Genomic DNA, 23,666 nt, shown 5'->3' on the forward strand with positions numbered 1-23,666 from the left:
CCATTTTTGCCCCATAGGGCATAATGGGAATGGGAAAAGGCGCTAACTACGCCACCGTAAATTACGGTGGCGTAATTAGCACCAAGGTCCCTTTGCGGCATGGGTTTTAAATCACCATCCCACAAAGGGACCTTGGAATCAGGCGTTAAGGGTCGGCACCGTTTACGGCACCGTAAACCCCTTAACGCCTGGGTCTTAATGAGGGCCTATGTCTATATTTGCATTTCTTTTAGTGGTGTGTGTGTTTAGGGCATTTCCCTTTTACACCAGGTTTAACAGAAGACATCAAGCTATTTACTTGTCCTTTTGTGCAAACTGGTCTAGGGAAGCCAAAGCGATATTTGGTATGGTATTTACTTTTGTTTTTATATTGGCCAGTATTTGCCACACTTATGTTTTTGGAAGTGTACGATTTGTGTACGTAGGTCGCTATGTGTGGTTTCTAAAGGGATGTCATGGTTTATGCATTTTTCAATACATTGTAAAACAGAGGCATCACTGTCATTGCCACATTAAGGAGCATCTACTTTCAACAAAAGCATGTGGATATGTGGTTCTCCTCTGGATTAATATTCTTTTCTCCAAAAGAAGTGTTCTACTTCTCTGATTGGAGGGATAGCTTCATTGCAGCATGGCAATGAAGCGATGGTGAAAGTACCTTGAAACATTGACAGAACCAAGAGAAAAGAATTATCCTGGTGTCTTTATATCTATTTCCTATTTATTTTGGATTGCAGTGTGTAAGAAGTCATGCAAGTCATACCATGCATATTCTGCACAACTTAAAGTAATAAACCATGTGGGTGGTCCTAGGATCCTTAGCATATAACCTACTTCAGTGTGACGTTGCAAGCAGTATTCTTTTGTACCACATATGTATGCCAAGAGAATAGTCATGCTTGACTGTAAATCTTCATCTTTTTCTTTTATCTTTTGAAGCAGTTGGGTATTGGACATCTTTAACAATTTAGAGCCTGTTTTAATGTGTGGGCAACTCCATGACACAGAGTTGCTAGTTCACTTTCCAACAGGAGGTGAAAAATGTATTTTATATTTTTTTCTGAATCTTGGGTCTTCAGAATATATTTGTTAAGAGTGATATTTGGATACACTAATTAGTGTGGATCTTTCATCATATCTTCCGCCTTTTCCTGTAGGAAAGAGCAAAGAAAAATAATGTGCTTCTACACTTTTTCCCATATGCTCATTGGGGATACTTTGGCTTGATGCATTTGATATGTTTCTAATGCATCTTCACTGGTGTCCGTTGAATGAAGTGGGTGAATTTAATACTGTTCAAAAATGCTGTCTGCAGTAACAGGATCTACACATTCAAATTGGCTAGTTTGTGGTAAATCTTCAGTTTTTTGGGTGGTTTCTCTTAAGATTTCCTCTATGTTTATATCTGTATTATTCATTAGTTTCTCTGAGATATTGTAGGGCTTGCCTAACTTTGTTTAAGTCGACTAGTTGTTGCAATTTTTTTTACTTTTGTTGGTACACCATTAACTAGTACAATCAAAGATTGATCTATTGGCCATCGTACTCCTAGAGTTTCTACATTTCCCTTTAAAATCTAATGGCAAATATACTACTTTGCCACAAATGCCTTTTAGTAACCTGTATCTGTTTTAGGTTAAAGGTGTATTACAGCTTGAAATGGGTGCACTGTTTGGATTATATTAGTGATAGCATGTGATGGCATTTTGTTATTGTAAAACTTTGTATTGCAGTACAAGCAAACTATTGAAGTGTCATTTATTTAGAATCTATTTTCTGCCATTAGGTATAAGGCAATTTGAGCCATTGGGATTCCTTATTGTCCTTTATTTTGTAGGCTATATCTACTATTTTTGTGCTCTTTTTATACAAAGCTCTAGAACAACAGACACATACCTTGTCTGGTATATCAGCAGATATGTTTGGAAACTTTGCTATTCCTTTTTTGTATGTGCTTGTAACAGGTTGGTGTTTGTGAGGATTTCACTAATGTTTTTCTAAATTTACAGAATTTTCCTAGTCAACTTCAGTTCCAAAATATTTACTTGTGATGTGCTCTGTTTCTCAACAGAGTTCTTTGTCTGTTCTATGTAGGAGAATGTTATTTAAATTTTGCAGTTCTAGAGTAGGACTATTTTCATAGTACAATCTATGCACAGGGTTTGGTATAGCGGAATGGTGTGTTGCTAAAATTATGATGTGGTGGAATGTGTTGTTGCAAGCAGTTCCTGAAATGCAGGCTAATGAATGTATTTGCAGTCCAGTGTGGATGTCTACTGGGCAGGAGTCTATGGTTTGTTATGTTTTGATTCTACTTTTGTCTTTTAATTCCACATAGTGATTGAGGAATTGTCATGAAAATGTGAAGGATTGTTGGTTGAACGTTTTTTGGGGATGTTTTTTCTATAAGGGTTCCTTTTGCCCATAGACATCCACAGACTCCGAATCAAGAAATGAGTGCGGGGACCAGACCCAGATATCACACATTTGTGTACCTACTTTTTGGAAATTTAAAAAAACTGCTGGACGAGGGTACACCAAATTTGCAAAAGCAGGCTTTTGGGAACAAGTCGGCGTTTCTTGTGCAAGTGTGGTGAACATTCGTACAGCGGTTTGGGCTGTAGGCGCAACCAACTTTTTGTTTCCATTGTATGTAGGAGGATTTCAAACATTTTGGGACCCCCCTATATCTTTGCCCCCGTAGACGAAACCACACAAAACTTTGTGAAATCATTTGAGGTGGCCATATACTTTTGTTTGCAAAGTTTTGTGATATCATATATACTAACCAGCCACTGACCATGGTCTTCAACACAATACGCATCATTGGCTATGGCCTTTGGTAATGCCGACTGTATATCCTAACATACTGACTATATATTCTAACATATTGATTAGGCACTAGCTATAGCCTTTAGCTATGGCCACTGAAAACAGCTTTCAACGATGCACACTGTATATTTTAAAAGAGTGACGGGCCACTAGTCATGGCTTTTACCCATGCACATTAGTATTTTGCAAGAGTAAGAGACCACTAACTATGGTGTATGGTGATGGCCAGTGACCACAGTCTTCGCCATGGCCAAGTTCACGGCCTAAATTGTTACGGTAATCAAAGTTTTCATGAGCTAACTTATAAATGATGTGATGTCTAATTCCATTATTGATGTAATCAGTTATATACAATGTAATTAGTGATGTCACCAGTGATGGCATCAGGGATGTGATTTGTAATGTCATCAGTGTTCTCATACAACATGTAATTAGTGATGCATCAGCAATGTGATCTGTGATGTCATCATTGTGGTCATAGGCTTTGCAACAAGGGGCTCGAAGTTAAGGTGGCTTTCGTTGTGTTCAGTTCACACCTTAACGTCCCTGAAACTAAATTTATTTCCATGAATTTCAAAGGTTTTGTTACAATGTATTGTTCACCTTAACCTCCCTGCAACTAAAGTTATTTCTTTGATTTTTCAAGTTTTTTTAAAATTTCATAAACAATTGACATTAATATTACAAACAATTTGGCTACTCAAAACAATGTATCTGTGTACAAAGTAAAATAAAAAAGCAATGTTGCAACCACATTTCCCCCAAATAGCCCTATTCTTAAAAACCTTTCATTTCATATTTATTCAACTTTTAAAAGTGTTTACATTTATATGTACTGTTAATGGAAAGACAGTTATTAAATTGTTACAGTAACTATGTACAAAGACTACACTCAATACATCTTAAAATAAATCTTTACAAGACTACTGCCCACATACATATGTACATATGTTTTATAGCTGCATCTACCAAATTTGCATTTGAGGCTAAATACAGCAACGGCAGAGGTGGTTTACCCGCGACTACTAACATGACCGCAACCACGTCAATAGAAGGCCCATTCAGTTGAAAGTTTTGTTGATGTACCTATGTGGCTTTGTGCTTTGTGCCTCTTTCCACTCTTTCCACCAGCCAATAGCATTGTGGGCTCCTATCTTTCCTACCAATAGCACACCAGGATGCATTGACGCAACTTTGCCCATGCACGCTCCAGCCAATCAAATTAAGCTATGCAGCTTTTTGTCTATGCATCGTTGTTATCCGTGTCTATGGACCGTCCAATTGCACGTTCATATTAATTGACACAGCTACACCCATGCCGTATGACGATATCTACACCTATGACACTGTCAAGTCAGTGAACGCGGCAGTCCGTAGCAGTGATTAATCACCACACTCACAAAAAAGAAGTTTCCATTTATCATTGCTTTCTGTACTTGCTAGTGAAATGTTATCTGAGTTACTGCAAGAACGTTTGGCACTTTACCCCCTTAAATTCTTTATCCTTTTTACCCACTTTTCCCCAATCCTATTTTCCTTTGTCTCATGATTTGTTCAGTTTGTCTATTTTTGTTTTACTTTTTCTTTTTTTTTTACTTTGACGCATGTCTTTTTCCTGTTGTCATTCTTATATTTCTCAAAGTTTTGGAACCTCTATCATGATCAATCAATCATGATCAATCAGCTATTGCGGGTCTACTGAGATGACGTTGATGATGACTATCGGAAATCACACAAACATCACAAAAGAAAAATGCATGGGTCCCATTCCTTGTCTAGACTACAATCAGCACCACCTGCAGCACTTCCATCCACCAGTGCAACAACATCACCAAGAGCAAATGAAGCCTCAACTTCAGCAGCGGTGTCAACTGCACAGACTACTGTTTTACCAGCTCCCGATCTTTCTGTAATGAAAGTCTTGTGTGAACAATGCATCAAATGGGTAGCCAAGGCACGTGCCACTGTTGAGGAATGGGAGAGGTTAACCGCTAAACACCATATTACCTGTCACCCTTAATTTATTTTTCAATAGGCAATTTCCCCCCTTTTAAAAAATAAAAATAAAAACAAATTAAAACAACAAAAAAATTTCATTTTATTTAAATTCCCTTTGTTATATGTCTAATCCTTATGTGTTTTCCTCCTCTATCCCATCCCTCTCTTTCCAGCCCGCAAAACAGCCCTTCTAATAGACGGTTAAAAAAATTGATAACATTGAAGACAGACTGCAGAAATATATTACAATATCTATTGAAATTTATTTTATTCCGTTTCAGTAATCAAAATCCCCCAATTGTTTGTTTGTAGCCACGGTTACACTATTAACAGGGGAAGCAGTTTAGCCACATATAAAAGTACTCCAGTTATTGCTTCCCTTACCCGCACAAGCAAATTCCTGCAATTGATTCGCTGATACTGTAGCTGCGGGTCCAAATAAAATAAAAAATAATATTCAACTCTGTGTCTGTACATATGTACATTACACATATAAATCATATTTATCAAATGTCTTTCCAAATACCTTTATACATGTTTTCCTCTTTCTTCCATATTACCAGCTCTAAAACAAAATGAAATTTAGTTGATAACAAAATAAAAATTATAATTTTTTTCGTAATAGTACTAAGTGAATACTGATGGTATTCCTAGTACACAGCCATTAACAGGTTGTATTCATTAGTCATGCTATAGAGGAAAAAAACATTTTGTAGGAGAAAAAAAAACATCTATTCTGTTGTTTTAAATATTTAACAATATATATATATATATACATACACAAATTATACACTATCTAATTTTCTACAAGTATATATAATAACATGTAGAATAAAAATACAAAACATATAAAATAAATATTGCATAAAAAGCACCCTTCACAAAATAACACTTTTGAAAAGTAAGAGCTGCCACAGTGCAGTATAGGAAAATAAAATCCAGTATTATCACCTCAACTATACTAACCATTTAGGTAACTACGAACTAGGTTTTGCATCAGCAAATTCTAAAAAGAATTGGCCACAACATCAATAGTTCGTACACCAATAAAGGCATTTCACTACAATACACATGTGTTACAATACTGTACATTTTTTTTAATACTACAGGATGACAAATGTACAGATTACTTTATGCAACCTTCACCAGGAAACCAAAACATATGCCCTAACTATGTCTTCAGTAGTTTTAATAATAAATAAATGAAGGCAAGCCAACAGCGTAACATTATTTTGAGTATTCATCTTTTAAAAGTATAGTCATACCCATATTTCAAATAATAGGTAGACAATAAAAACGTTTAATATGTAAACATATTAACACTTAGCAAAAACGACACTTATGTATGTTTTTTTTAAAACTTTCATTGTGATTTAGTTTATTACAAAACATTTTAAACACTTATCACACAGCTTTCGCACAATTCCAAGTTTCCAACTAAGTCAGGTTTCCGTACTTAAATGATTAAAAGTTCGGTTGAATACCATTAGTTGTCTTATTTGCTTATTTACTTTTCTTTTTTTGTACATCTAAAATTGTATACAAAAAGTTCACACCAGCACAAACTCGAGCAGGATTCTCTACTAGTATGAAAAGGCTCCACCATTCATCTGGTGCTAAAGACTTTACATTGTTCATGTGAGCTGCTAAAAAGGCCATTCTTTCAGTATTTAGAGTCAGACGTGCAATCATAAGATGTTTCACTGTTTCCATATTCTCAGGATGTTGACAGAATTGACAGATGTTATAATTGCTTTGCAGTTGTTTGTAAGCACACAGAAGCTCTTTTGTTGGATATAGGTTTAACCTTAGTCGTAGAAACTGATTTTTGCGATACCGACTTGGACATTTTTGTAATTATCTCATAGTCGAGTCCAATGCCAATGTACGCGGTTCTAGCACACAATTTTGCAACGATTTATGTTGCGCTCTTTTGTGGAAATTGTCAATCCAGTCAGATTTTCATAGTTTTGAGCTTACCCAGCAGGGGTTTGTTACCAAGGAGTCAAATGTGATAGATGTTCTAGACATGTCTCAGTCCACTTTACAAGTAGACATGAGTTCCTTCCAGTTGCTATTGGATTCAGAAAACTGTAAGGGATTTCTGTAGTCTCATTTTTTAATTTCCACAGCAAGGAGAGTGACTTCCAAAGTATGATCGATTGTAAGGACTGCAATCCCAATTCAGCTCGAATAGCAGCAATGGGTAGACTATTTTGCCATTTCAAGGTAGCTTTTCCAAAACTTTCCCTCAAGAAGGCTCCAGGTATACCAATGGTGTTTTAAGCCAGCTTCCCCACCATAGGTTAGTAGTAGGACAACTTTTTGCTTATAAAAGGTGAGTAGTGGTTGCAGAGAGAATTTTCCACCTCTCGCATGTAATATACTCAGTTGCAAAGCTAGTATTTTGGCTTTTAGTTGTAGTTTCTCAACCCTGTCACCCACCGATTTATTGAATTTAATGCCGAGATAACTAATAGACTTTACCGTCTGTAGATCATCCCTTTTTTCCAGTTTGATATGCACATGACATTATTTTTTTTTTACGTTAATCACCAGATCATCCTTAAGCATGTAATGCTGTAGAAAAATCGAGTAATCAATGTAACCCAACCTGCGTCTGATCGAGTATAACTAGATCATCGGTGAAAATAATTGTTGAAATCTGATGATTATTGATTTTTGGTCGGACAGATTTCATCTCTTTTAGCATGACGGGTAAATCAGCCAAAAATAGGTTAAATAGCGTGGCTTCCAAAGGGCACCCTTGTTTGACACCTCTCTTGGTTTTGATTTGTCTTGAAAGAGCAACGTTGTTATTTAATCTTATCTGTACTGTAGTATTTGTATGGAACGCAGTGACTGCCATTAGTAGATCCGGAGGGCAGCCCCAGTCACTCAGTTCCATCCATAATTTTGATCTATTTACACTGTCAAAGGCTTGCTTTAAGTCAACGAATGCCATGAATAGATGCGATTTGTTTTTTAGCAACTGTAATTTGAGCAAGTTCAGGAAAAAGAGGTTGAGGTCAGTGCCCACACCTTTCGTGAATCCTGTCTGTCTAGGATTCAGATTCTTTGCCGTATTTTCCCAGTGTATCAGCATTTTTTGAAGCTTTGATGCAAATAGTTTTCCAATTACATGCAAAAGGGCTATTGGTCTGTAATTCGCTGGTTCATCTCATGCTCTGTTCATAAAGATTGGGACAATAATCACTGACGTCCACGAATTTGGTAATTCTCCGGCAGCTAAAATGGAGTTGTATAATTGCTCTATAAATTTAGACCAGAACTCTGTAGCAGCTTTCAAGCTGCATTGGAATTCTTATATTTTATTATCGCCTCTCTAATGTCGTCGCTCGAAATTTTGAAATCCCAGATTTAGTCAACATATGGTTTGATGCTATTTCATTGTTTGACAGGGACGCAAATATTTTTGAGTAATGGTCAACCCACTTTTGTTCTGTGACCCCACTACTCAAGCGACCTTGTTGATTGAGGGTTATGTGGTTGATCAACAACAAGGCGTCTCCTGTGTTTGATTTGCAAATTGCTTTTAACATGTTTTGCCTTGCTCTTGATCTAGCTATATTTTGAAGCTGATTACCAGTTCTTATAGTGCTGTTTTTGTAATTTTTGCCCTAGTCAGTGGAAACTTTGTTAAATGTCTGATGTCGCATCATAGGCTTTTCCGTTGTTGAACCACCGCTGTGCTATGGAGATATTTGCACTTCAGGTCTGCTAGCAAGGAACATATAATAGCCTACAATTATGTTTTTGACATATTTACAGATATCTTCCCGTTAGCGTCTTGATATGTTTTTTGCAGATTTTCAGGCGATTACCTCCCTGGTTTAAAGTTATTTTTCCTAATTGGTGCAAAGGACGGCATACTCCATACCGGATCCACGAAAGTTGCATTAAGTCGTGATCACTGTTTTTTTGTTGGACAATATCCATTTGGGCAATATTATGTAGGACATTTCTGGAGGTCCATATGTAATGAATTATGGAGGATTACTCCTTGTTTTCTTTCCTGGTGTATCGCCCGTTGTCTGTCCATTCAGCATAAAGAGGTTTCTTGAACTCATGATTTGTAACTATCTGTAATTTCTTTTGTTCATCATCAATGATTCAGCAATATCTACATGCAATGGTATACCCGTTATCGAGACACCTTATATTCAAGTCTCCACAAATCAAAATTTGAGGATTGGGGAAATCACAATAAGCATCATCAATAATATTACTCACTATTAGTAAGAATTATGTAGTTCCAATCCACACCGGATTCCATTAGAGATTTAACACCACTGTGTGAGTTGGATGGTTTCTTTTAATTTGATCATGTTGAAGAATGGTCCATTGCACAAATGGATTAGGGATACCAGACTCAAGCACCTTCAGATTTTGCTCCCTTTTAATTGATGTAATTAAACCTGCATACCGTCTTCCTTGTGTGCCTTTTTCGGCAGGATTTATGAATATTGAACATCCATCAAAAACATGAGGACTCCGCAGCTAGGTTTCCTGAAAACAGATTATAGTTGCACCATTTGCTTCCAGCAATGAGTTGTTGTTACGATGCTTAAAACCTTGATTGTTCCAAAAGTGTGAGGTAGCCTTTGTTTCTCCAGTCACTGCAACTTGCTAATGGGTATTCATGGTTATTTGCATTTTCATTGGCCACGACCACCAGGCATTACCTTCTAGCTGGTCAAGGGCACAGGAAAGCTCAGTCGCGTATGAGGGCAATTCATGTTTATTTCTAAATATATCTTTCAGCAGTGGTTTCCTCTTATCAGATGCTTCATATAAACTCAAATCCAGTTGCACTCTGCTGATTTCTTTGTGCCAGTGTTTTAAGGAGAGGTTTGAATGATCAGATCTTACCATAACTGATGGCACAGGGTCTCGTAGTTAAAGGCAAATGGTAACATTGCTAAGTTCGCTTCTTTGATAAAATGGGACTTTACATATAATATCATCCAGTTAGTTCACATATTCAACAATCGCGATGTCATCTGATCCAACAATACACAAAGCAGATACATAGTGGAGTAGGTGCATCATATTTTTCCTATTTAAATTGACTTCATTTCTTGCGGACAGTATTTTCTAGCTCAATCATCTCAGTTTTTCTATAGGAGCCTCGTGGTCCTCTAGGATTAAAGTCATTCAAGATACCCAGTTTGGCTTCATTACCTTGTTGTTGGAATGCTATTCCTTGTGTATCACATTACTCTGTTTTTCTGCAAAACTTAGAAAAGTTGGTGAGCTGTCCGTTTGTTGCAAACCTTTCTTAAATGTCCTTTGCACTGGTTCAGTGACCCTCATCTGTCCTACAGCTATGAATATTTGCCACTGTTCAAGAACTTGGTAGTGAAATGAAATTTCTCGCAATGATTCATCTTCATTCTTTTCAAGATATTGAGATAAGTCCTCTATCAGGTCATGGTCTTCCAAATTTGTCGAGTTGCATGCATATGTAGGGGAAAATTTGTTGAGCAGGTCACGCCTCATTAGAAATTTATATGGTATCATAGTTATGGACTTTTCTTGGGAATGTTGGTCGTGGGATGTCATGTTCACTGGACTTTTTTTGTTTCCATTTTGCTCATACTTACTTGAACATACTGGTGGAATTGACAAGTATCTCAAAAACTCACGAGAACCATTGCACTTATTCCTAGGGCTTTTTTTGCAGTTTTTAGATTTCTTTTTAGGATGTTCTGGTATCCAGCATTTTTCGATGATTCAAGTGCTCAGTATCAACAAGTTGATGCGGCTTCTTGAATATTGTGAACACCTCAACCTCTTTCTCACTACTCTCCTGTTCGCTGTCAATCAGAAAGGTGGTGTTTCCTGTAGGAAAATATTTTCTGTACTGTGCTTTGGTATTCGGTCTCTCGAGTATGGATCTTGTAGACCCTTTCGATAGATTTGACTGCATCGCTTCAGCAAACAACGCAATAGGGTGGCATCCGTTTACCTCTGGTCGAGCCATGGTTGCATTCACCTCCTCCCCATTTACATTTGTTCTTACAGCTCACCATTTGCTAGAGCACACAGACGCGCTTGCACATCGCCGAAGCTTCAGCTTCATGGTCAAGCCTAGCTTGAACCCTAGTGGTGAAAGCCGCTAATAATAAAATGTTTGAGTGCATCATAGCTGGTAGCATTGCATAATCCTTGATGTTATCATTGATGGTCTTGTAAAGTTTTAAATAGGTTGACAAGGAGATTATCAGTGCAGCCATTACACTATTGTGGATTTGAATTGCAGCCGCCACTGATAGTTGTGCTTTATCGTTATTAGGCTGAGTGAAATTGTGGTGCTCGCTCATTTGAGAGGAGTCATCCGAGACTTTCGAATAGGTTGACGGCGAAGGGCTTTAGGAAGGACAGTCTGATTCCACTGGGTACAGAGTAGATTTTAAAGCCACTGTAGGTCTTCTTTCCTTCACAACCACTCTAATTTGCAGGATGGATGAACCAGTCACCATTGTGTTGGCCTTGACATTAAGGGCAGATTTTTTAGGGTTAACACTGTTTGCACCTACTGAGGTGGTATTTACTTTGTCGCAATTCATGCTTAGAAGCCCCATTGAAAGCAAATTAATGTAATTTCTTGTTTTCCCTTGTTAAGTGCAGATGGGCAAATCGAGGGAGACACACCTACCAGGCCTGGCCCATTCTTTGCAGTACATAAGCGAGCATCACAATAGTCAGACTCTTCGGCCAGTGATTTTTCATTATTAACGTTAAACACTGACTTATGATGGGCCACCCTTGTTGTTGGTGTAGACATTCTGCAAGCCCATGTCTCAGACAACATTGATTTTATTGTTGAGGGCAATGCTTCCAAAAATGGGAATGAGGACACAAAGGCATCTCTGGGCAACGTAACATGGGAGTTTTTCCTCTGGAGTAAACTCTGAGTGAGCAAAACAGTATTCAGCATGTTAGCTTGATTTTGTTCACACATGGCTGAGTCAGTCTCAATAACAACTCTCTTCTTCACCTCTTGCATTTCTGATTCAAGCAGGTCTGCTCTGTAAAATCAAGGTTGTTACTGCCATTAGTTACACCTCGTGGCATAAAGAGATTTTTTATGAATGTTTTGGCCACAGCCGACGTAACACTCACCTCAACCTATTCCAGAGATGCACTGCTATGCCCAATAATCACGCCATCGAGCAGACACTGGTGTTGTCGAGTTCTGGTGCTCAAATGTACAAGACCAGGTGAGGTGGCAGATGCCGACATCAAAAAGGAAGCCTCAGCAACAGTAATGACGGCAGACTCCTTTCAAGCAGAGAAGATGAAACAAACAGCTCCTGGCTTCCAGGCTCAGACCTGGGCGTGACTGGGAGAGACTGGACTCTCTCTACACGCCTCAGTTGGTAATATAGGTGAATTCAAAAGTTGTTCCACTAGTCTCTTAAAGTGGCAGCAGGAAAGCACGGGGGCTGCAGCAGGCAGGATCCACAAGAACAACCAGCTTCTAGTGAGACTGGGAGAGACTGGACAAACCACACTAATAACTTAACAAATGTCATTTCCATACTTCTTATAAAATCTGTGTACGTCCTTTGTTTGGCCACCTGCATACATGCGAATTTCATAATGACATTTCACAACGTGCACATCATATTTAAACATTTTAAAAACTTGTGATTAAAACTTCTATTGGACTGATAGTTGTACACAATATCGAATACTTTTGTTTAACCATATCACAATACATTATACATTAGAAAAATTATATCTACATTGCTATTTCATAACTTCTTTCATAATTTGGTGTGCATCCTTTTTCTGCCCACCTACACACCTTAGAATCTAAGGCCAATTTTCTTAAACTTATCATACTAAATAAAAAACATGCACGGTTTATTGACTGAATAGATTATACAACCTTTCTGAATTACTGCTTGGTTCACACTAGGGTTTCTTATGCATCCACATCCATATCACATCTTCCAATGTCAGTGAGAAACAACCTTTACTTGGAAATACATTTTTGTCACACATATGCATAACATAACATGTCATAGTGCTTCATCGCTCTCCTAAAAACACTGAAGTAAAATATGGAAAACCCTACTTTCCAAACAATACGTATAAACTTGACTAAATCAGACACCTAAACATACATCATTCATCTTAGAAATACAACAATTCAGAATATCCATAAAATAAAGAAAACAACACTATCACTCACCTTCACCTGCTCCAATTAATAGATCTTCACAATACCCAAACACAGAACACACTCTGAGTTCTGGAACCAGAATGTCAAAGGTTCACAAAAAGGTCACTTTCATAGTTTTCAGAAATCAATAGCACAAAAAGAGAACTGTAAAAGCAAACAAGGAAAACGCCCAACACATTTTATTACAACCTATAGCAATCAATAAACCCCAACACAATCCTTCTTAAGAATACGTTGTACAACATTTACGCACTATATAAAAAATCTTTTTTTTCCTAATTTGCCAAATTACATAACCGTGACTATAACCCCAGTTACACAACAAAAACCCACCTATAAATGCAGTTACACGTACATTTTTCAAATTTGCTCAAAAACACATATTACAAATGTTTCAAATTCAATTCATACATGTCTTCAGATGAGAATATCCAAACAGAAACACATGTATAAATATATGCTAAAACATTGCTAATATAATATATTCCCAGGAGCATAGCTCAGTGGCAATGTGCTCCCCTTGGGAACAAGACGACACGAAGCAACACAGGTCTGATCCCCGGTTCCGCGCTTAGAATCCTCTGGGTATTAAGAGCATTATAAATACGCAACTAAGACATATTCATGTAACAGTGCCTCGATGCCCCCGGGCTGTGTGAGTGCTTTAAAAATGCAAAACATCACTGCACAAAAATACAGATGGGTACAACCAATGGGTTCCTGACCGTGGCTACAAAACCATGCCACAAAGCTTGATGTACTGTTGGAGCATTTATACCTGCAAATCAGGTCAACCATTGGTAGCCGTGGCTACCCCTAACATTCTTACATATTCAAAAGGGCATATTCACAAGGTGTAACAATTGAAACAACATAAAGATACACATAAGGGCATTCAATCAGAAACACATTATTAACATTTCTCTGGGAGTTATCAATTTTACCATTAAATCTGGTGGTCTATCTCCATTTTTGCCTCTGAGTCTGATTGTAAAAGATAAAGATCGTGTGAGGAAAGAGTTGCATTACTTTTCCTATGGCTTGTTTCATCATTTAAGGGTAACAGGTAATAATATCTGTATACATATGGATGCCGTATACAATGTTGCCGGAAGAAGGTTGTGGCAACATTATATAGGTGACCATATATATAGGGAAAGGGGAAGCAGGGGTTGCGGGCGTGTCCCCTGCTCCCCTTGAGAAAAGAAAACACCCTGCATATTCCATGTAATAATGTCCCTGCAAAAAACAGCAATTTTTCAGTGATTTTTTGCATGGTGATATTTTTGAGGGGACATTATTATATGGACCCCATTGAAATAACGGAACACACCTCATACATTCCCCAAAATCATTGCCACCACAATGAATGAGTGTGATGTGTGGCTTCCCTGTGCTTCCCAGACTTAGCAATTTTGAAAAAACCTGGAACCAACACATTCCCCTCAATCCAAACCACTAAATTGTAAAGTCTCTTAAACCAAGGTCCATGTTAATATTTGGTTTCTCATAAAAAAGCCAGCAACCTAAACAACCATCTGTCTCCAATTACCTACACAGTTTTCAAACCAGCCATGATATCTGCAGACTTTCTCTGTTTCCAGGAAAATTATTGCTAGTTTGAATTTTCTAGTAGTTTCTATGAGGAGGGTGTGTTTGATGTGTGTGTTCTGAGGTTTTTGATTGTTTATTGATACTGTTATTTCTAACAGCGGCTTCCAGCAGCCACTCCCTGCAAAGCATTGTTACCCACATGTAAGTGTGGTACCGCTTTGCAGCCAAGGCTATATCATTGCAAATGGGATATTGTGTATTGGTAGCTGTGTAATAAGAAGCATGTGCGTAGGTGCATCAATTCTATTCAGCATTTTATTAGTTGTGGCTGGAAACACTGGTATATTTGAAGCAGCATCTATAGACATATATTTTCTGTGCAATAATTATATTTTATGTGGATGATACAGTACAGTATATTATTTGTGTGTGTTATTTTATGTACTTAGTTGTTCACTTATTTGATTTGAAGGTTTGAAGGCCACTTTAGTTTGATTTTGGGCTTGCAGAAACATGTACAATTAGCCGCGGAGACAAACCTGCTAGAATCTGTGATAAAGAAGTTTTATTTGCACTGTGTATATGGCTTTTCTCGATATGAGCAGCGTATTTAACAGAGTAAACAGAACCCTTTTATGGAACAAACTGCTACAATTGTCAGTTCCTCCAACATTGGTACAACTAATGGCAAACTTACACAAGAACACCACAATCTAGGTCAGATTGGCGAGAAAGGGTGATGTATTGAGACCAGTACAGACCTTTGTGAGCCTTAGACTGGGCTATGTCCTGGAAACAACACTCTTCAATGTCTACCTCAGTGACTTAGAGGAGATTTGGACAGAGGCAGTAACTTTTACAGTTAACCTGGCTCATGTACAGGTAAACTCATTGTCATTTTCTATTGTCATATAAAACCCCCTTGGCCCTGCAGAGAAATTTAAATCTTTTTTCCAGGATTTCCATGATTCCATTGATCACAATCTCCTTGTCAACAAGGCAACATCCAAGGTGGTTATTTTAGGCAACATCCAAGGTGGTTATTTTTTACAAACTATACAAATTCGAAAATAATTCATTGGAAGGTGGGTAAAGCCAGCCTGGAGAGGGTATCTGCAATTCGGTACTTGGGGTAAAACTTAACAAACACTTGATCTATATCTGTATCCAAGACGACTCTGAGAGAAATATCTAAGCCCTTGATTTCACAGATGAAAAGGATCAACTCCTGACTTTGTAAATTTCTCCCTGCTCACGCTAATTAAATAATATTGAGCAAAGTTGGAGCCCACAATACTTTATATGTATGTCTATGACAATACAGTCTAATATATGTCTACCTTTGAACTTGGCTCATACCTAAACATCATTCAAGGATCTGTTTGGGAGGTGTCTGTGGGTCTGGCAAAATCTATTCAGAACTGTATTATTAGACATGAACTGGGTCTAACTTCTCTCCAGGCCTGTGCTCAATGGAGGCAACTGACTAATTAATCAAACATGATCTGCCTTCCTACCAATTCCTTATATGAGGACTTGGGTGCTCCACTTGTCAACCAGTCATTGGAGTCACTGAACAGACTTAGGGACTAAAGTAGATTAATTTTGTCCACATTTAATTCCACAGAAGAGGACTGACTTTGAGACCATCAATGACACAGTTGATAATATTTCTCGATTTAAGACATATAGAGAATATGTGAACTTCCCAAGAAAACAGGAGGTGCTAACGGAATGTGTTTCCCTGTAGCAAAATGTGAACTCTATATCTTCGTTTTAGACTTAACCAACTACTCACCTTGGAGCAGACAAGATGTTGGAGAACTGATACTGCACAGAGACTACAGTGTACACTGTGTCAACATGTTTCCGTTCCAGAGACTCTAATGCACTTGTCTCTAGACTGCATTAAACTTACAGATATTAGATTTAAATGCTTTAACAAAGTAGTGCCACAAGAGTCAAATGGACTGGGGGAATCACTCTAGACTCTCCTAATGTGGGGGGACAGTACTCCGCTGATAGTGGCTAACTTTGTTAATTTCTCCCTGCTCACGCTAATTAAATAATATTGAGCAAAGTTGGAGCCCACAATACTTTACAGTCTAGATATGTCTACCTTTGAACTTGGCTCATACCTAAACATCATTCAAGGATCTGTTTGGAAGGTGTCTGTGGGTCTGGCGAAATCTATTCAGAACTGTATTATTAGACATGAACTGGGTCTAACTTCTCTCCAGGCTTGTGCACAATGGAGGCAACTGACTAATTAATCAAACATGATCTGCCTTCTTACCAATTCCTTATATGAGGACTTGAGTGCTCTACTTGTCAACCAGTCATTGGAGTCACTGAACAGACTTAGGGACTAACGTAAATTAATTCTGTCCACATTTAATTCCACAGAAGAGGACTGACTTTGAGACCATCAATGGCAAAATATAAATTCTTCAAAAAGGACTGGCATGACACAGTTGATGATATTTCTCGATTTAAGACATATAGAGAATATGTGAACTTCCCAAGAAAACGGGAGGTGCTAACGAAATTTGTTTCCCTGTAGCAAAATGTGAACTCTATATCTTCGTTTTAGACTTAATCAACTGCTCACCTTGGAGCAGACAAGATGTTGGAGCACTGATCCTGCTCAGAGACTACACTGTACACTGTGTGAACATGTTTCCATTCCAGAGACTCTAATGCACTTGTCTCTAGACTGCAATAAACTTACAGATATTAGATTTAATTGATTTAACAAAGTAGTGCCACAAGAGTCAAATAGACTGGGGGAATCACTCTAGGCTCTCCTAATGTGGGGGGACAGTGCTCCGCTAATAGTGGCTCTCTACATTTTTTTGGAAGAGACCTTTGAGAGAATTGGCGAGCTTCCATAAGGGTTTCCTTCCTTTTTTCTCTTTTCCTTCTCGTTTATTTTGTTTCTTTCTTCACAAAACTCTAACATTGCATCAATGATTTTATGTGTTTTTTTTAATTATTATAATTGTTTTAATTTTGAAAAGTTTAGCCTTAAAACAGAAAACAATTTAAAAATTAATAAAAACATATAGTTACATTGACAGGCTGTTTCTCTTGCATGACGTAGTGGAAGACTGCAGCCCTTGTGCATTGATTGTTAGAAGAGAAGAAATGATTGCCCTATATACTTCACAATGAGATTAAGGTCATGTTATACACTTATATAAAGACACATTAAGACATCTTTTGAGGAGTTCAGTGCTAGGTTTTTAAAATATCCATCTTGTTTTTGTTTTGTAGTTGCCTTTGCTCAAAGAAAACTGGGTTCACTGCATTGAATGTCACAACCACACAGACATTTTATGTCCTGATGAAGGCCCTCTCCATAGTCTGACCTGCACTTCTTAGAATAGATGTGTCTGGCTATTAGGGCCGAACCACAGCATGTCGACCTACAACTTGACTAGATATCGATTGTGTACTAGTTGTCTCGCCTAAAAGGAAAAAAATACTCCTCTATCACAATGTACCGCACCTCCACACTGCAATCACATCAAGAACCCATGAGATGGGTAAAACAATATCAAAATATAAACATCATATTGTTAAATCTGTCAGGTAATGTATGAAACCTACTATTACAAAATGTGTCTAAACTTTCTGTTTCGGTGGTGTTAAAAGAATATACCGATACAATTTTTGTGTACTAATCCCTGGGTGTGAACACAGGTTTTTTGCTGCATATGTTTAATAATAATGCATTTAAAACTTCAATTGACTATTTGGCTAAAGTTTATATCATGTTTTGTTTTGTGTTTTCCATATGAAGCATGTTATTGATTTTTATAAGGACATTTTCTGGTATTTGTGCCGATGATTTGTTAGATTCCAGCACTGATATGTGTAAATTGGAGTAGTCACTGTGTAAACAGGAGGGCCAATCTGTCTCCTTTTATTTATAGAGACACAGATGCAACTGAAACAACTGTGTGATACAGTGATCTTTGCATGCATCCCAACATGATATTTGTATGAAGTCTTTACATGGCAGCATACCCAAAGACAATAGCCACACATATGTTTATTAAATGTGGCGGTCCCGATATAAACTATATGTTAAATCTTTAAAATACACAACTATTTCATAAAAACTATACACATTTACTTTTAATTGTCATTACTTCTTATAAAGTCTGTACGTGTCCTTATTTTGGCCACCTGCACAGATAAGAAGCTAATGACAACACACTACAATCTTAACTTACATTTTTTTTCAATCTTCTCATTTCTTTTTGAATGATTTACTTTCCTTCTTAATAATGTACATGGAACTACTTACATAATCTAGTACTTATAGGGAACACTTTTACATGTTAAAATATACATAATGGGCCTTATTACAAGCTTGGCGGTAACCCGCTGGTGCTACAGGCGGGTTGCCGGCAAACTCGTAACCTTGTTCCGTCGCCTGATATCCCAGTTTTCATAATGTATAGGATGATGACTATCTGCTATACACATCTGTTTTGAAGTGATTTTATGCTGCAACATAGTAAATGTCTATTCTTTAGTTTTTAGAAATGAATCGTTAGCTCTTTTACCTTTTTAAATATCCACATTGCATGTTTATATTCACAATTAATATACAAGATACTTTAAAAAGGGTCTGGTTCATGGAATAATTGTGTAGAAAATCTGGACTTTGCATGTCATTCAGCGCGTAGGAGGAGGAGGATACCCACGGCTGGGATCTTCACACCATGCAAAACACTGTTTGGGATGCTGGATGATCAGGAATATGTCAGATATAGGTCCGCCTACCCATATAATCCTAGACCTCAACAGGGAGTGGGAAGATGCATTAACATCACCCTCCATCTACTCCCAGTCCCTTACCCCGCTAAAAAAAGTGCTCACTGCACTTAATTTCATTACAACTGTGTCCTTCCAGCAAACCACTGCAATGGTTGCTGAGATATCACAGGTCACCCATTCTGCTGTCTACACCAGGTATTGTTATGTATAACAGCACATGCATGTGTGCGCAGGCACATATATATGCCCAAAACACTGGCAGAAAGGCATACAGTGATTCAGGAATTGAATGCAGTAGCACTCTTCTCCAATGTACTAGGTGCGGTTGACTGCAAAAATGTTGCACTACGGCCACCCTGAATTGTGGGGCACATCTACCGAAATCATAAGCACTGGCACTCCATTTGTGTGCAGGTACTGTGTGATGCCAATGGAATCATCATGGAAGTGTATGCCAATGTCCCAGGCAGCACACATGATAGCTACATCTTACGCCATTCACCCCTGCAATGGTGCCCTGGCATCTGGAAAACATGTCAATGCATGGTTCATTTGTGAATCGAACGGTCAAGCACATGCATGCATGTGACAAACTGAAGAATATACCCTGACTATAAATGCCAATGACAACCATTTACACATTTACAGGGGACAGTGCCCACCCCTGCACACATTCATGATGGCACCAATACAGAATCCTACAACACCAGTTCCAGTGAGATACAATACAGCACATGAAGCCACTAAGGCCACAGTGGAGCGCACAGTCTTAGTTCTCAAGTCACAGTTCTACTCCTTTAAGCACTCTGCATGTGTACTGCACAATGTCACCACGTGGCGTGGTCTACCAGTGGAAATACAGGTGAGACACTGCCTGCACCCACAGGCACCACCCTTGCCGATGGTTGGCCAAAGGGCTCGTAAAGAGGCTGCATGCACACAGCTGGTGCAATCATACTTCCCATAAAAACCAGCCCCTGTGGAGAAAACCCACTGAAGCCACATCCCAGGTGCCAATCAATGATGAATTGGGGCATATCCTCCGTGCCCACAACAACACCCTGTGAATGTGCCTCTGGGAGGGCAAAATTGTGTTCATCCATTAGACAAAACAACATGCACAAACTGAACCCCAGATAAGATTTGAAGTGGGAGTATACCACTCTCACTTTGCAAAGTTGGGAGTAAAATGATTCTTGAGGCAGAATAAATGTACAAATGTGAAAAATACATAAACAAGTAAAAACATGTTGGAACAGAAGAATGCATCAATTTGACAACATTAATTTCTTAACACCTAGTCATTCACGTGGCCTCATTAGGAGTGTGGCGGTCTGGAATTTGCAACATACCGGCACCCATTCTGGACCACCACACTACAGGTCTGCAGGCGGGGGCGTTTCACCCGGCAGGTACTTCATCTCCCCACTCCCATGGAGTCCTATTGAGCTCCAGGGGAATGGGGATTAATATTTCCTGATCCGCCGTGACTTGTAATGTCCTGGTGGCACAGGGAAGTCAGGCATAGGTAAAGTGTTGCGAGGCCGGAGGCAACTCACCGGAAGCACCAGCAAGGGTACAGATGGACTTGTAATGAGGCCCATGGACATCAAAAGCCCTTCTCCCTGAGGGCTACAATATCCAGTCCAATCCCAGACACTCTCGGGCTGATGGTGGAGTGGCACTGATTTTCCCTGACTGGGTTCCTACCTCCATCATCCACACTCAAACCTACTCATGCTTTGAAAGCCTAGTCTGCATGCTGTCTGTCTCACCCACTTTCTCTCTCACTCTTGCTATCGTCTACAGACCGCCCAAATCATCCTCCCCCTTGCTCTGAGATTTGGCAGATTTGTCCTCCTCCCTTCTAGCCTCCTCACCAATTATACTTCCTGGGGACTTCAAAATCCATCTCAACTCTCTCGATAGGGCCTGTGTTCTATTCTGCAACCTTTGCAACACTCTTATCCACTCTATCCTTCCTTCTGGCCCAACACACTATGCCGGACATACCCTTGATGCTCTCATTTCAACAGACATCCCTCTCTCTAACCCTCTCCCCACCCCTTTGTCCTGGTCTGACCACTCTTTTCCCACCTTGACCTTCCCTGTCCCCTGATACCTCCACCTGCACTGCCAGGCTCCTTCTCCGTCAATCGACCTATGAAACGTGCATTTGCATTTTGTTTCATCCCTCCTCTGCCCCATAATTAGACTCTCCCTCTGACTCTGTTCTTACCAACCTCCATCTCTCTAGCTCTAACACACAGGACATCCTTGCCCCAGTCAAGAAGATCTGCATGAAGCCAGTCTCGAAATGCAACTCTTGGTATGATTCTGACTTGGCTGTTTTGAAACACAGTGCAAAGCTGCTGAGTGGAAGTAGCAGACATCTAGCTTATCCACTGACAAACTTGCCTGCTGCCTACTTCAAAGGCCATACAACCTCTCCATCTGTTCTAAGAAGAGGGCTCATGTCCAAGCTTGTATCTCAGGAACCACCAACAACACAGCTGAGCTCTTTAAAAAGGAACTTGCTAATCCTACCGCAGTCTCGTCCTAAAGTCCCGCTGCTCTGCTCTGTCCACCCACTTCTCCTGCAAAACTTCAGACATCCTTTCCTCTGTCTTCTGCTCCTCACCCCCAATTCCACTCTCTTGCCTCCCCTGGCCCTCCCTGCCATACTCTCCTCTTTCTCTCCTTTTGTGCCAGATGAGATCTCTATAGAGGTCTGCTCTAGGAAAGTCTCCTCTAAACAGGTTTTCCCCACTCCTCCAGAACCTTCAAGGACAATATTGTCTCTCTCACTCTAGTCTTGGCTAACCTCTGTAACCACTCTTTTGCCACTGGCTCTTTACCCCAACACCTCAAGCACTCTCTTGTACTCCCTCTCCTCAATAATCCATCTGCTGACCCTTCTTGCCCGGCTAACTGTCAGCCTATCACTATCACGCCTTTTTTGGGCAAATTTAAAGCGAAGTTGGTCATCCCCAACTGATCCTACACACCAAAATGGCCGGATGCCTCCACGACCACCAGTTCAGGTTTAGGGCTGCCAGAGGCATGGAAACTTCTCTCCTGATCCCCTGTAAAGACCTACTCTCTAGCCTGAACACCAACTCTACCTATTTTCTAATCCTCCTCAATCTCTCTTCTGCCTTTGACACTGTCAACCACTCCATCCTCATAAACTGCCTCCATGAAACCCTCAGTATTAAGCACAGGGCACAGGCGTGGATAACTTCCTTCCTTTCTAACAGACCCTCCCTAGTGCAAATGGGTCCTTTTCTCTTATCCAGCAAACTCTCTACATGTGGCGGCCTTCAAGGCTCCATCCTATCGCCATAGCCACATTCCATAGCCTCATCTCCTTTTGGATCTAGATCAGCTCCAACCACAGTCCAACCAACCCTGAACAGAAAGGTACACCTCAGGTCACGCACCAGCCTCCTATATGAGGTGTCTACTACTGCTGCCCTGCCTTCACCAACAACCCCCTTTCAAAATAGGCCCTTGAATATGATACCCCACGCATGTGCACCAATCATGCACATCAATGCCATCTACAAGCCAAAATCCTATGCAAAGACACTGTACACAAACATGCACCCAGCACAACTTCACTACCCTCACTATGTCCAACACATCACCAATGTATAGCTCATGCCAAACTGGAATACTCACTCACAGCCTCAGCTCATCCCCTTAACCACCCTGCTCATCAGCACCAGATGCCATGCATAGCAGCTCCTCCTCCTATCACTGACAAGGACATCACCAAAAACCAGAGGGTCCAACACAATCCAACATCACCCACAAAACAGACACCTCCTCCACATCACTTTCTAGACTCTCAGATCCAATCCTCCTCCCAAGATCAAGGATCTGTCAGCCTGCTCACTGACCCACAGCCCTTCTTGACATGTTCCATGATTAACTCTCCATCCCTTCTGGCTCAGGCACTCCATATACATGACCTCATTACAAAATTAAACCTTGACATATTAGCCATCACTGAGAGTTGGCTTCATTAAGCTTCAAGCCCTAGCCTAGCCCTAGGCTTAACCATAGGATACACTATCCTCTGGAAAGACAGACACACATCGAGGGGAGGCAGAGTCACTATGTTTGCGAGAGATGTATCCCCCTTAGACAAGTTCACACATCCATGGACAGAAATACAGACCTTTTCTCACTCAACCTTTCACCATCCCCTACCTGCACTATCAAAATGCACCTTATATACCACCCTCCTGGCCCTTCTCCAAAGTTT

Source organism: Ambystoma mexicanum, chromosome 12 (assembly GCF_040938575.1).
Source record: "Ambystoma mexicanum isolate Mex_15411 chromosome 12, UKY_AmexF1_1, whole genome shotgun sequence".
In the NCBI taxonomy this organism is placed as follows: domain Eukaryota; kingdom Metazoa; phylum Chordata; class Amphibia; order Caudata; family Ambystomatidae; genus Ambystoma; species Ambystoma mexicanum.